Source organism: Lolium rigidum, chromosome 5 (assembly GCF_022539505.1).
Source record: "Lolium rigidum isolate FL_2022 chromosome 5, APGP_CSIRO_Lrig_0.1, whole genome shotgun sequence".
NCBI lineage: Eukaryota > Viridiplantae > Streptophyta > Magnoliopsida > Poales > Poaceae > Lolium > Lolium rigidum.
This window is the reverse complement of record NC_061512.1, coordinates 156466850-156478517: the sequence shown is the minus strand read 5'-3', so window position 1 is coordinate 156478517 and position 11668 is coordinate 156466850.

The window sequence follows — 11668 nt, the reverse complement described above, 5'->3', positions numbered from 1 at the left end:
CGGTGGGTTTTGGCAGTCAACAATACTTAACAAAAAGAACTATAAACTTAAAAAGAACTAAATTTTAAGAACTTAAAAAGAACTAAATTTTAACTATATACTTAACAAAAAGAACTTAAAAAACTTAAAATTTTGTAATTTTGTAATTATGTTTGTTATTTTTAATTTTAACTATATAATTAACTATAACTCCTTCGTCGTTGTCGCCGTGGTGTCGCCGCCGTACCGTCGCCAACACCGTCAACGCCGTCAAACGCTACCTATTCATAAAAATGTAACGCCGTCAACGCTACCGCCTCTATTCAACGCGCCAACGCCAACGCCGTGAACGCGCCACCGCCACCGCGAGGGTTATGTGTCCTCGTCACCGCCACCGCCCTTTCGCCACCGCCCTTTCGCCACCACCACCGTTCTCTCGGTCACGCGATCACTGCGTCCCCCTCTCGCCTCCCTCGTCGCCCTCTCTCTTTATATGTAGAAGAGATGTGATAATGCTGGCATATACACAATTAATTTGTTTTGACTACATGTTTTCAGGAGCTGACATATGGCGGACGATAGAGCTGACCCGATTCCGGACAACTATGATCCGGACGCCGAAGACCATATGTTCGGCATCATAAAAGGCGATATTCCATTTGTGCCGACCGGAGAAGAAGAAGATGATATCTCTTCTTATCCGAACCTTGAGTGTGAAGATGAAGGGCGCCGTCAGGCAAGATGATGCCGAAGAAACGTCGATAAACGACGATCTTCAATTGGAAGTAGCAACCACCTCCGGCGCCGAGGTATATATATATACATATTGAGCGTATGGTGATACAACTAACTGATTTGAATAAATGTGTGTGTACTAACGCGCGCGACTCTCTTTCTTATTTTAGCCCTCGGCCGGATCGTCGAAAAAATCGAGTACGTCGTCAAAGCGTGGCGCAACCAAGACGATGAAAGCAGGAGAAACATGCACCATCGATGTTGTCGACGAAGCAACCGGCAGGCCGCTGGAGCCCAGCAAGAACGCCACCAAGTTTGTCGGCCAATGCGGAGCCGTTGTTAGAGACAACGTCTCGATCACCCGCCGGAGTGGAATGAGCCAAAGAAGGCACGTGTTGGTTTCACTTTTGTCGATAAGAGAGAAAAAAAGATTGCTTCAACAAGCTTATGGAACATTTCGTTCTACCTCCGGAATACCGCAAATACGATGAGGAGGGTAACAAGATTGCGGAAAACAAGAAGAGGCGCAAGCTAGTCAAACAGATTCGCTCTTTCTAGGATGGCCAACGCATTCCGGAAATACAAGCAAAATCTAGCCCATGACTTTGTCAACCAGGGCAAGACTCCGGATTTCAAAGGACAATATGAGAAGCTGCAACATGATTGGCCAGAATTTGTGAAGCAAAAGAAATCGGAGCGGTTCCTTGAACTATCGAAAAAAAATAAGGAAAATGCGGCCAAGAAGGAGTACAATCATAAAATGGGGCCGAGGAGGGTATCGCTTTTGGCAGCCTAGGTGGGAGAAGATGGAGAACGAGGCTGAGGGCGCGAGGAATCCGTCTAGGTACGGAGGGATGGGACCCAAGGGCCAAAAGCTGGTGGTACGGGCATGGGGGATCGGCGAACCCGGAGACAGGGGAGTGTGTTTACCGGGGCAAAATAATTACACCCACCAAAAAGCTTATTGAGGCAATGAGGGATGCTCAAGAGGGGAAGATCAAGTTCAACGGAGAGAACGACGCCACGACAAAAGCCCTCGGGAATCCTGAACACGGAGGACGTGTACGAGGCATGGGGCCCATTCCGTGGAAAATAGGGTTCCCCCGAACGATGACCCGTACGGTTACGAAGCCGTAAGAGAAAGATGGATCGGGAAAAAGATGTTGTGGCGCAGTTGGTAATGGAAATGGATGTGATGAAGAAAACCGTGAGTGTACTAGTAGCCGAAAGAGAGGCAGCTCGGGCGCAGCATGAAGATCATCCAATGGATCTCGGAAGCCGGCAGCGGAGAAGAAGCGAGCGTGGCTTCCACGGAGGCCTCACCGGCTGGTGCACCGACGATAGAAATTACTGCACCGGAGCCTCCGGTGGTCGAAATTACTGCACCGGAGCCTCCTCGCTACCCCGTGGACGATATAAAGGAGATGAAAGCATGTCATCCGTATCATCCTATCGGGAACATGTCCATGAAGGTAGCCATCGGCGGTGCTTTACCACTGGAGCACTCCACCACAACAACCCCATTCAAGATGGCTATGCTCGTGTGACGGTGGAGGAGATAGTCCAAGGGTTTGAGGACCTGGACATTGACATTGCTACACCTGAAGGGGTGAAAAGACTTGGAGATGTCAAGCGCCAGTTCATTCTATGGCAGAAGAAATTTATCAAGTTTCCAGGCGAGGCGCCAACAAGTCCACCCCCGTATGGTGGTGGTGGTGGCGGTGGCGGTGACGGTGGCGGTGGCGGTGGCGGTGACGGTGGCGGTGGCGGTGACGGTGGCGGTGGTGCTTCACCTAATACACCTCATTCACGTCAGCCGACGCCGCCCCCGATCCTCGTCCGGCGGGTGATCGGACACCGGTACCGCCCCCAATCCACCTCCGGCGAAGAAGCGAAGCGAGTCCCGGGTTATTAACCCGGACCCTTACGTACCTAAGAAAACAAAGGTACCGGAGGTATCAATGAAGCCTCTCCCCGGAGGTCTTGGGAAAGTAGTGCCGAGGAAGTCGAGGCGGGCGCGGCTGCTGATTTAGAGAAATGGCAGGCGAGCGTCAAGAAGAAAATAGAGGGCGAGCCCAAGCCGGTATATTCGACAAGGAAAAGCGAGTGGGCTAAGTCATTTTTGAACACACCGTCCCAAGCCGCGAAGAATCTGCACGACGACTATTTACGTGAACTTCGTAGGCAAGCACTCGCGTTCAAGAACGAGGAAAGAGTTGGCGGAGAAGAAAGCCTTGGAGGACGAGGCCGAGAAAAAATTAGAAAGGGGAAAGAAGTTGCCCAGCTCGGGGAACAAAGTAAACAATCGATCGCCCCGCTCATAGTGCAAGCCGCCGGTCCGGATGCCCCCGATATCATAGCAGCTGCGGCAGCACATGGATTGACTGTAGAAAGTGCCAGAAAACAAGCGGCCGACTTAGGTATCACTCTTCGTGCGAGTGTTAGGCCTTGATGAGGCGCCAATGAAGGACGTAGTATTTACATATGTGAAGAATGGCCCTCTCATCGAGCCTGCGCGGGGAAGAGGATCTACCTCGACAAATGAAAGGTCTCGCTAAATTGGTACAAGGGTTACATAAAACATGAAAACGCCAAAGACTATATCTATGCGGAAGTTAAATATGTGCATCACTTCAAACGTTACCGGGTACAAATTCCTGCGAGTGAATTGTTCCAGCTTGTTCAATCTGCGCGAGCTCGACAAATCTATCATCGGTTGCTACGTTACGTAAGTGATTTATTAATTTCTACCCCATCTCGTTCATTGCCTGCACTATATATATATATATATATATATATATATTGTCCTAACTATCTTGTTGTGTACGCTATATATTATGCAGAATGAAGAAGCGGGAAATGCGAATAAGGAACATCCATGATGTTGGGTTCATTGACCCACACATCGTTAATTCATATGTGTTAGAACACCACCCCGCCGACGTGGAGGAAGACTGTGGCGGTTTATTAGAAAACAGCAAGAGAAAAGTGATATTCTATTTCCTTACCATTTTGGGTGAGTGTTTCTGTCTTGAGCACATTCTCTTTTGTTTACTCCATGCATGGTATGTGGCTAATCGATGAGTTATGCATGACTGTGCATGTATCGTGTCCACAGGTTCCACTGGATTCTTATGGTAATTAAAGTTCAGACCTCCTCAGTTCTCGTCCACGACTCTCTGAATATGGATCCGGCGCTTTGGGGCGACATGAGAAAAATGATGCAAAAGTAATTATTTTCATTCATTTGCGCTCTATATCGATCGGCCTATTTCGTTCATCATTTCCTAATATCAAGTAACTAATTAATAACTCTCTTGTTTATTTAATTTTCTTTGCCTCGTAGGGTTTGGAGACGGTTCGTAGATACCAAGGTCGGTGAATTCAAAAAAGAGCTACATTTTAAAATGGCGGTGCCGACGATTGGGGATACTCAGCCACCGGGGACCAATCTATGTGGATACTATGTTTGTGAGAGGATCCGGAGATACCGCAATGAGCGGGACCGGACGTGTGAGAACAACATCCTGAGGAATAACCTCCGGAAGACGCTTAGTCCGGAAGCTCGCTTCCGACCACTTCAAGAGGAACTAGCTGGATGGTTGGCGAGGGAAGTCATCGATCCTAGAGGAGAACACTATTACGATGACGTAGATCTTTATGTGCACCGGAATTTGTAACTAACTTGTTCAAAATTGTATATGGTCATCCGATATTGAATATATATTGTATATGGTCATCCGATATTGAATATATATTGTATATTCCTCTTGAATTCTTTTTGGTTCTAATTTCAAATTTGTTTGAAATTGTACATTCATATGCATGTATGTATACAGTACCGTAGAATATGTGAAACTCCTTCAAAATTAAAACCCAAAAGAAATAAAATAATACAAATTAAAAAGAAACCAGATTTAGGGGAGGGGGGCTAAACCCTAAACCCTGCGGAGGCCTTTAGTCGCGGTTGGCCGGAAGAACCGCGACTAAAGGTCCTCCGCCCGGCGCTCGCCTGCGGCCCACGTGGATGGGCCTTTAGTCGCGGTTCGTAAGGAACCGCGACTAAAGGGGGGGGCCTTTAGTCGCGCTACTTTGGTCGCGGTTGGGCCACCGCGACTAATGGCAGTTGCCAACCGCGACCAAAGCCCCTTTTTCCACCAGTGTAAACAGTAAAAGTAAAACAATTTATTTTTGAAGAATTGATAAAGTGAACTTATTATTCGATCATGAATCCTATAAATTTTCATATGCACAACTAACAACCAAATTATCATTCAACATAAGCTCCAATTAAGCTTCCCTTAGGTCATTACATATAATACAATAATTTAATCCTAGCGAACATTGATCAAAGTTATTTGTTGGCAAGTGTTATTGCTACTTACAGTAAGCAACTGTATGAGCTAAAGGAAATAATATATTGAAATAATTAATTGTCCCTTTTCCAACTTGTGGCTTGACAGTCCTGGAAATGGGAGGGATACACTTCATTTTTCATATACATTGACATGGTTCTCGTCGAGTGTTTGGTAACATAAAGTTCGTCTCATGTACTTCAAATAACATACGTTCATACTAGAACATGTAACAAGAAGTATGATTTTATTTATCTGTTTTGTTAAATTCTGATCCGTATGCTTTAAATTTATTTATATAATATGTCATGGAGTTTTGTTCTTATGTAAACGGACTATAAAAGTACTACATGAAGTACGTAGGGTTTTTTACCCCTTTTTTACATACTAGAGGAAACTTATATTTTGTAGCTCCTGAAGAAAAAAACGCATGTACAATTGTACACGTATAAAATTAAGTTGTCCACTTGCATTTGTGTAAAACTTTATGCATATTTGTATGATATCCTCAAAACATATGGTACATGTATCTCACTCTTGTCCTTGTTTTAGATGACAAAGGTTACAGGATTCTGCACATAAGTCACAAGTTCTTAAGTGCAAGAGGTGCTCCTGTGTAGCACATATATGATTTTTTCCATGAATAGCTTGGGAATATTGCAAGCACTCTTGCAGCTTATCTCCCAATAGAATAGAGTGTCCAGACCTAAACGGATAAAAATGTTGATTGCAATCTCCAATGAAATTAATGCGAAAAGAAAGCAATACATAAACTCGTCTTAGGTGCAGTGTGCATACTGAATGTGCACGACACGTAAGAGGCTCACCGGCAATCCTTGTTCAAAAAACGTGTGAGCTATACTCATCGCTATCTGTGCCGCATGCTAAAAATAGTACTAATAATATATTCATTTAGACAAATAAATCTAACATTAATTATCACCATTACATTATATTCTTCCATACGTATACAATACTCGGTAAGCATTAAAACAAAATTATTTGTTTCCTAATGCTCCTGGTTTATTTGCTTCCAATTTTACGTGATGTAAATTGTCCTTGGTAAGCACTAGAAGGTGGCAAGCTGAGTCTCTGGATCTTCTGTCTCTCAAGCCAATAGAAAAACGGAGTGTGTTTTTAGGCTATCAAGTTGACGCTCGTTGGACGCAACGCCTGAATTATTTCCTGTTCCGTTCGTTACTCCTCCTCCTGGTTCATTCTTTTATAGTTTATTTAAAAATCAAAATGTTTGGTAAAAATAAAAATTGATCAGATTTCAAAAAAGTGAATTAGAATTAGAATGCATTCAGATTTTGAAAAAAATGTACAGATTAAAAATACATCAATATTTTGAAAATGTTCAAAAAAATGTTTAGATTTGAAAATCATTCAGCTATAGAAAATGGTTCAAATTTCAAATTTGTTCAAAACTGAAATTTGTTCAAATGATTGTTCAAATTTAGAAATAATACACGTTTAAAAAATAAAAATAAAAATAAAAATAAAAAGGAAAAAAAGGAAAAACCAGTGAAACAAGAGAAAGCCAGACCAAAATGTTCCAGAACATTCTTGAAATCAGAAAAACAAAAGGCGACCAAATGCTGGGCCGACCCACTTAGCGATCCCACAGACGTGCGAGGGATGCGTTAACCCTGTAGCGGACAGACGTGAACTAGGGATTGTGGAGTTAGTGGTGACTGCAAGTGCGCAGGTATATTGTAGCTATATTTAAAAGTAAGAGTATTAAATAAGGGAAAGCTATTTGGTTAAGGTTTTTATGCTCATGGACACTATCTATCAAAGGACTTTGATACATGTAAGCTGCTCTTAATTTTAAGTAAAATTATTTTAAAGAGAGTTGTTGTGTAGGTAAAGTAATGACTGAAAAGTAAAGTAAGCAAAAAGATAATCGTGATGTAAATTTTAATCAAAATTTAGTAAGGTGAGATGTTCCCGAGAAATGTAAGCGAAATGCTCTCGGGGAATCTGAAGAGGCCCCTAGTTGACTCTCGTTAGAGCATCTCCAGCCGCGTCATTCAAAGCATCCCCCAAACGGCGCCGGATCGAGCGTTTAGGGAACGTGTTTTGTTCGTGTCGCGTTTGGGGGACGTTGCTTCCTAGTCGCGTCCCCCAAACGCCGCCCCCAAACTTTTTTGTAGGGTTTTTAAAAACACAACCATTTAAATAGCATACAAATAAATATGTTTGCCGAGATTGTTTTCAAATTAAAATACAACAAACAATAAAATAACTAAACACATGTATTAAATGGGGTTAGATCAAGGTGCCGCATCATTTGCTGATAATCCTTTGATCCTCCATAGATGCTCAACAAGATCATTTTGAAGTTGCTTGTGAACATTGTTGTCATGGATCTCTACGTGCATGGCAAGGAAATCACAAAATCTGCAGGCAACTCATGATCAACCTCCGCAAGAGGGTCCTGTCACTCATAGGGACCAACATATGTCCTGACATAATTTTTGCGATCATCCTCGATGATCATGTTGTGCATGATCACACAAGCCTGCATCACCTCCCACATTTGGTCGTGAGGCCAGCTTAGAGCAGGGTACCGGATAATTGCAAATTGAGCTTGAAGCACACCAGTAGCCCGCTCAACATCCTTCCTGCAAGACTCATGTCGCGAAGCAAAGTGGCAATTCTTCTGACCTGATGGAAACGAGATTGTTTTGATAAAAGTAGCCCATTTTGGATATATACCATCGGCTAGATAATAGCCTTTCATATATTGGTTTGCCCATGTTGATTTGACCTTCTACTAATTTGGTAAACACCGGAGACTGCTGCAACACGTTGATGTAATTGTGTGATCCCACCATGCCAAAGAAAGAATGTCAAATCAACATGTCATAATCAGCCACAGCTTCAAGCACCACACTGCAATATCCATGACGCCCTTTGTATATACGTTGCCAGGCAAACGGGCAGTTCTTCCATGACCAGTGCATGGAATCGATGCTTCCAATCATTTCAGGGAATCCTCTGGTAGTATTTTATGCCATGATCCTTATAGTATCTTCTTCAGTTGGCCCTCTCAAGTAGTATTTGCCAAACTTTCCCAACACAGCTCGGCAAAACTTGTACATGCACTCAATGGTAGTAGACTCACTCATGCGAAGGTAGTAGTCCTATGTCTCAGCAGGTGCTCCGTATGCAAGGATTCTCATGGCGGCGGCGCACTTCTGAATCGACAAGAACCCGGCAACGCCTACAGTGTCGTGCTTCAGCTTGAAGTAGTTGTCGAACTCTCGAACATCGTGGAGAATATTCATGAACAAACCCTTGCTCATCCTATACTGGCGCCGAAAATTGTCGGCATGTGTTGCCTCATATGCGAAGTATTCGTTGTGCAGCATGGTATGCCCCTCCATCCTCTGTCGGGGCTTCGACTTCTTTCTCCCCGGCTTTGATCCTCCGCGGCGTGACCTCTTCTGCTTCTCCGCCTCGGCGTCAATCATGTCCTGGAGGGACGCGATGATCAACAAATGCTCCCGGATGTCTTTGTCGAAGGCTTGCTCGTCCTCCAGCAGTTGGACAAGCATCTCGTCGTCGCTATCCATGTCTGAAGCAAAATTAATGGTTAAAAGTGCGCCGCGGCAGACAAGGCAACGAACAGCAGCCTATCGCGCCTACCTGACAAGTCGTTGAACACCTTATGTGCGCGGAGGTGGGGAGGATTTTACGCAACGTTCTGGGACGCGCTAGCGAAGCGGTGGAGGAGAAAAGGCCGGCGAGAAAGCCAGCCGCGACGACGGTGCCGACTCAGAAGAGATCAACTGTCGAAACGGCCGGCAAATCCAGGGCGGCGGAGGGGTGGGAGGCGCGGGAGGGAAGACGCGACGAGAAATAACAGGCGCGAACCAACGGTTATGAAAATAGTCGCCGACAAGTGGGAGCCCGCCTCGCTTTTCGTTGTGTCCAGCGTGCCCGAAGCGTCCCCTATGTAGCGGGGACGGGCTCGGGGCGCCGGACACCGTATTTGGCAAAAGGAGGTTTTGGAGCATGCGACTGAGAACGTTTTTTTGTCCGACGCGCCTCAAATCCATTTGGGAGACGTTTTGAAGGACGCGGCTAGAGATGCTCTTAGACGCAACTCCTGAAGGTTGGGCCGACGAGCTAGATCGCTGCTAGATTATTTCATGTTCTGTTCGTTACTTCTTTTGCATTTTATTTTAAAACATTGATTTGAATGCATTCAAATTTTAGAAAATGTACAAATTTAAAATACATCAAGATTTTAAAAATGTTCAAATTTAAAAATGTTTAGATTTGAAAATTGTTCAGGTATGGAAAATGGTTCAAATTTCAAATCTGTTCAAACTTAAAATTTGTTCAAATATGGAAATAATTCACGTTTAGAAAAGGAAAAAAAACAATGAAACAAGAGAAAACTATACCCAAATGTTCTTGACCAATCTCGAAATCGGAAAAAACAAAAGGCGCCCGAATGTTTGCCCAACCCACTTAGCGATCCTCTTTGCCCAGGAAGAAGGCTTGTCCAAAGTTATCGTTGGTTCTGACTATTTATTGGTGATTGAACGCATGTTATCTACCACCGTCGACAGATTGTTGTATGGACCGGTGATCGAAGATATCAAGCGGTTGGCTATGACCTTCTCCTCCTGTGAGTTCCGTCATGTCTACCGCAGAATATTGCAGCTCATATTTTAGCTAGATTGTCACTGGTGGAAAAAGGGCCAATAGTTACGGTTCGGAACGTCCATTAATAACATGCGGGACTAAAGGCCCCCCCTTTAGTCGCGGTTGGTTACGAACCGCGACTAAAGGCCCATCCACGTGGGCGCCAGACGACGGTCGGGGCGGAGGACCTTTAGTCGCGGTTCTTGTGGCCAACCGCGACTAAAGACCGCCGCAGGTTTAGGGTTTTAGCCCCCCCCCCCCCAAACCTGGTTTCTTTTTAATTTGTATTGTTTTATTTTTTTGTGTTTTATTTTAATTTTGAAGGAGTTTCACATATTCTACGGTACTACATACATGTATATGAATGTACAATTTCAAACAAATTTGAAATTAGAATCAAAGAGAATTCAAGAGGAATATACAATATATATTCAATATCGGATGACCAGCATATACAATTTTGAACAAGTTTCCATACATAATTTAGTGCATATGAAGTTCTACGTCCTCTACATAGTGTTCTCCTTTAGGATCGATGACTTCCCTCACGAACCATCCAGCTAGTTCCTCTTGAAGTGGTCGGAAGCGAGCTTCTGGACTAAGCATCTTCCGGAGGTTATTCCTCTTGACATTGTTATCACACGGAACCCGCTCAGAGGTGTATCTCCTAATGTTCTCACAAACATAGTATCCACATAGATTGGTCCCCGGTGGCTGAATATCCCCAGTCCCAGTCACTGATCTTTTAAATTGTAGCTCTTTTTTGAATTCACCGACCTTTTCATCTACGAACCTTCTCCAAACCCTACGAGACAAAGAAAATTAAATGAACAAGAGAGTTATTAGTTACTTGATATTAGGAAATGAACGAAATAGGCCGATCGATATAGAGCGCAAATGAATGAAAATAATTACTTCTGCATCATTTTTCTCATGTCGGCCCAAAGCTTTGCTTCCAGATTCAGAGAGTCGTGGACGAGAACTGTGGAGTCGTGAAATTTAATTACTAGCAGAATCCAGTGGAACCCGCGGACACGATACATGCACGATCATGCATAACTCATCGATTAGCCACATACCATGCATGGAGTAAACAAAAGAGAATATGCTCAAGACATAAACACTCACCCAAAATGGTAAGGAAATAGAATATCACTTTTGAGTTCCTGCTTTGAAAAAAACCGCCACAGGTCTTCCTCCACGTCGGCGGGGTGATTTTTTAACACATATCCATTAACGATGTGTGGGTCAATGAACCCAACATCATGGATGTTCCTTATTCTGCATTCCCTAACCTTCATTCTGCATAATAGCGTACACAACAAGATAGTTAGGACAATATATATATATATATAGTGTAGGCAATGAACGAGATGAGGTAGAAATAAATCACTTACAAAACGTAGCAACTGATGATAGATTTGTCGAGCTCGCGCAGATTGAACAGCTGGAACAATTCACTCCGATGAATTGTTACATATTAATTTTTGAAGTGATGCTCATGTCTAACTTCCGCATAAATATAATCTTTGGCGTTTTTATTTTTTATGTAACCCTTGTACCAAATTAGCAGATTTTTCATTTGTGGAGGTAGATCATTTTCTCGCGCGAGGCTCGACGAGAGGCCCATTCGGCACATATGTAATTACTACCTCACTCATCGGCGCCTCCTCAAGGCCTAACACCGCACGAAGAGTCATACCCATCTCGGGCCGCTTGTTCTCTGGCACCCGTTACAGTCAATCCCTATGCTGCCGCAGCTGCTATGATTGTGGGGTCCATTAGTTCAGCATCCGGACCGGCGGCTTTCACTATGAGCGGGGGGATCGATTGTTTACTTTGTTCCCCGAGCTAGGCAACTCGTTTCCCGCTTATTTTACTTTCTGATTCTTTCTCGGCCTCCTCGCTTCTCCGCCAACTCTTTCTTCTCCTTC